This window comes from Anoplophora glabripennis, unplaced genomic scaffold (genome assembly GCF_000390285.2).
Source record: "Anoplophora glabripennis isolate ALB-LARVAE unplaced genomic scaffold, Agla_2.0 scaffold15, whole genome shotgun sequence".
NCBI classification, from domain to species: Eukaryota; Metazoa; Arthropoda; class Insecta; order Coleoptera; family Cerambycidae; genus Anoplophora; species Anoplophora glabripennis.
The window spans coordinates 1,475,142-1,479,820 of record NW_019416279.1 but is presented as its reverse complement, the minus strand read 5'-3'; the positions used below and the strand labels follow the sequence as shown (position 1 = coordinate 1,479,820).

Here is a 4,679-nt window from a genome sequence, read left to right as displayed (position 1 = left end):
TCTTTATAATTTGCCTCCAGGGTCATTGATCTTTGACATCAGGGGTCATTGACCTTTTGCCTAAGAAATCATTGGCTTTTTGCCTCAGAGGCCATCGATATTTGCCTCAGAGGTCAAATGATCTTTATTCTGGGGGAGTTTTTGTCTTTTGGCCTGGATATGTCATGAACAGTCAGTCATGTCTCAGGAGTAATCGGCCTTTGGTCAGTAACTTTGATTTCACATGTCATTGGCCTCAAGGTCACTGATCTTAGATTTCAAAGGCGATAGACTTTTTGTATCAGGATTATTTGTCTTTGACCTCAGGGACTGTTGATTATGAGGTATTACCTTTGTGTTCAGAAGTTGTTCACCTTTGTTTTCAGATGTCATTGGCCTTTAGATTCAGAAGCCTTTGACCTTTAGTCCCAAGGGTGCCTTGTCCATCGGATATCAGTGACCATTTTAACTTTCAACAGGAATCTTAGGGATTATTGAAAAATGATTGTGAAAAAATCGCCTAGACTAATTCGAGACCATCAGTTCCGAAATGGCTATGGGATTAACAATTTTTTGTTTGCCTTGTTTTAATGACGGCAAAAGTTTCATGATTATCTTCTCTTGTGTGATGGAAATGTTCATTATTGACATAAAATTCCTTTTAAAGCGAAATAGCCTTGAGAAAGAATCTGTAGTCGAAACATTGCTAAATTTTACAGAAAATTTGATAAATTGTCGTAAACTCACTATTTGAGAAAGCTATCTCTACATGGTGTTCAGAAAATAACAGATTCAGTTTCATTAAAACCTCAAGTGACCAAAACACACCACTATTTAGTGTTCTATTACGTTCCAGATCAATTTTTTTAACAGTTTAACTATCGTGTTGCTATTTAGGCATGTAGATTTCAAAACGCCCCCGTAAGGACGTGTGGAATATCAATTTTCATCCAGCTCTGTCACGTAGCTGGACATTTTTCCCGCGTGCATTACCACCGTCCGCCGTAAAAATTCCGGCAGAATACGTTGGTGTCCAGGTGGCGGGATGGCTACATGTCGGTACCGCGGCAGTACCAAGTGTGGTACGTGATCACGCGTGGAGTCCTTCTGATCACAGGGCGGCCGCCGGTAATCGCCCGGCCTGAGTAATTGCTTCCATCACTCGGATATATCAATCAATGAGAGATGTGCTCGATTTGCCCGATCGACAGGGACGGAATCAGCACGTTGGGTTATAACCCAGTTTCTTGTTTAATCGTTAAGTGAGTTCTGGTTTGTTACAATTTTGCGAACGGCTAGCTGGTATCAGCGGATAGATCGTGAAGTCAATGATTAGCACAGCCTATCACTTAATTGGGGCCGCAGTGGGAACAACTGTTCATTTAAGCGGGAAATTCAAAATGCGACAGTAGTGGGCGCCATCTGCGTCAAATTAAAATTATTTCCCAATAAGGGCTAACCTTTGCAGAATACTTTATTTCTTGAGAGACATGTGATGAAAAAGAAAATAAGATTTAAATTAAAATTATACAGGTTGATTCAGTCATAATGTCATTAATTTTAAGGGAAGTAAATTTCTTATTTTTTAAAAGGTCTCTCTCTTTCGATTCTGCTGCCCGATTGGTTGGAATTTTTAGATTGCACTATTAATATTAACTTATCCCATTTCTTTGAAATCGTAAAAAAAAATTCCTAAAACTTTAGTCTCGTGCTTTACTTGGTTTTTATTTTTTAAATTGTAACAGGTCATATTACTGTCGTTTTCATAATGAACAGACATTAACTACAAGTTCTTTGGATGAATTAATGGGACTTGCTTTATAACATTTTTTATTTAGACGTCTCTTTTTCAAGTTACAGGATGTGACGATTGCAATTTAAAAAAAAAAGGCTTTTATTAACAACTCTGCAGATTTAAAGATATTTGGTTAAAATTTTGCATGGTACATTTTTTGTACAATTTGATTATCATATAAAAATCGGAGTATAAACCAAAAAAACTGGGTGTTACAGAGTAAATTTTTATTGAAAGCTTAGGTTAAGAGCTTAAGAACTTCTTTGAATATAAGACATCGCCTCTTTTGCACTGTTTTTTAGTCCTCTTTTTTTTGCAAAACTATTTTTAGGTTATACATATTGAGATGTATTCCGGTCCAGAAGCCAGATTAGCACCAAATATATGGCTTCAATTTGACAATTTAATAGACTGACAAAAGTTGATACTACTACAGATAAAATTAACTTTTAAGTTAACTTCTAAAACATCAAGAATCAGAAAACTTTCCCCGTTTTAGTAAACTTTGATGAACTTCCAATAGACTCTTTTAGTGTAACGTCACATATTTAGGCAACCCGCACCAAATTGTCATAATTGAAATTGTACAGACCTAATCTGACCCTTGTGTACTATTTATATAGGTACTATAAAAATGAACTTCAAAATAATTTATTTTTACAAGGATTTGGAAGTATTTAAGAACAACCAACACGTGTTTTGTAAAATAGATACAGCAATGTGCTTAAAACTTACAAATAACGATATAAAAGAATATTCCTAAATTTAAATAAAGTAAAAATTTAACATTAGCCGTGTTATTCCTAATGCTCAAGCTCGGAAAGATTAGCCTTATACGCAGGTGAGATCTTGTTGATATGTTATCGCTGTCATCATTAGCGTATTTGCTCTTGTTTTGTTCAATCTTGGCATTTTCTAGTTCTCTCTAAGTATTGCTATTGTTTTTCTTGGTGTTGTACCGTGTCAGTGTGTTTATCGAATGTTTTTTCTTCAAGTGGTTACTTGGCTTACATGAAATTATCTTTAATGCGCATGCTCAGTAACACTAAAATAATTTTAACACAAATAAATACATATCGAAAACGATATAACATATCAACACAAAACGTCATAAACTTTTAAGGTTAAACCTCAAANAAGTGGTTTGTTATAGACGTACTCTTAACCCTAATCAAACTTTCCTTAAATGATGTTGCGAGGTTACTTGGCTTACATGAAATTATCTTTAATGCGCATGCTCAGTAACACTAAAATAATTTTAATTTATTAATTACTATAAAAGTCAATATTGTTCTATAAATTTAAATATATAAATTCTATAATTATGTTGCTTTATCACTTGAGGTTTGAAGATTCTTAAATATTTCTAATATTGCCAGAATATCGCAATATTTAAGGTCATGACAAAGAAGCCGTTATGTCCAAAGTACATAAAGTCGAAAATCGATCTAGTAAAAATATTGAGAAATTCTTCATGGCAATATGCACTATGGGATTGCCTATTATTTGGCGTATGTGACGTTACTACTAAAAAGGTCTATTTTTCCGAAATTGTTTTAAAAATTTAAATATACAAGAAGCAATTTTGCTAAGATCTGTTTCTGCAAGTAATAGACCTGAATAACTTCACGCTGTATTTTGCTCTAGCAGGTTTAAAGTTATGTCGCAATTTTTTACACAATGAATTAAAATTATAAACATTTTTCCAAAATATAAACTCAAACCATAACTATATGTACCTATTTTACTCTTCTTATACTTATTTTAATTTTTATATAGTTTTCTAAATGTTGTGGCTCGTATTTCTCGAGACCTCTCTGGAATTAACTAAATTTGACCAGATTATTAATATCTGGTATAGACTGATTGATTGTTCAAAGAAGGTTATTAAGTTCTTCTCAATTAAACAGTTTTTTTAACTTACATGTCTAGTTGGTATCTATTTTTTGTTGGTTTTAACTACTGATATAAAAAAGGTTAAATATTTGGACATTTGTCAACTTGTTAGAAGGTATTAGGCAACTAATCATTCTTAAGGCTTAATCTTTTTTTATAGTGAATTGCTTTTATAACCAATTGACAAATTAAATCATGTAATATCCAACAAATAAAAAAGAAAACACGTTGTTTTCTTTACTTAGCTTCTTATTACACCAAAAATGTAAAAAATAATTGTTTGTACCATATTATATGACTGATTATTACTTTGTGAGCGCCTAAAACTATGCAATGTTAACACTTCTCTGTACTACGTGCGGTAGTAACAATAAAACTAAAAACAATGAATATTACACGATACAACATAATTGTTATAATTTATAATCGTAATCGTAATCCATTGTATCTAATATAAGTTTGAATTTCACACGAATACATAAAAAAAATTAACCACAGTGCCATCCCTGGTGGGGATCGAACCCACGACCTTTGGATTAGAAGTCCAACGCGCTATCCTCTGCGCTACAGGGACTGATATGCACTTATTTCTCTACTCACATGTTGAACCAGTGACAGAATCATAATTTAGGAAACTTGCAACTGTATTAATATTTTCCATGTAATAATAACAATATATTAGAAACTTTAAAACTGTAATAACACCTTGTCGATTTAACGAACATTCCACAACAAAACAAATAAACATCACCTAACAACGCTTTTAAATTCAAATTTAAAGTGTTATTCACAGGCATGTCAAGTTCAACATTGTTTTTATAAAACATGGTGCTGTTTGCCTGGTGAGACAAAACGCTCAGAGAAAAAACGCTAAGGGGTGTTAGAATTGAATTTAAGAATGCAGAAACATCTTCATCTTGATCTGATTATTAAAAATAAATAATCAACAAAACACGGATGTTTTTTTTTGATAGATCTTTCAACTAAAATCGTGCTATAATAGATATTT

General features: G+C 32.8%; 1 non-coding gene across 1 annotated transcript; it reads right to left on the bottom strand.

The window, feature by feature from the left end:
- Positions 1–4,171: 4,171 nt before the first annotated feature.
- Trnar-ucu lies at positions 4,172–4,244 on the bottom strand. The gene has a single exon. It is a non-coding gene; the product is annotated as a tRNA-Arg (tRNA).
- Positions 4,245–4,679: the final 435 nt, after the last annotated feature.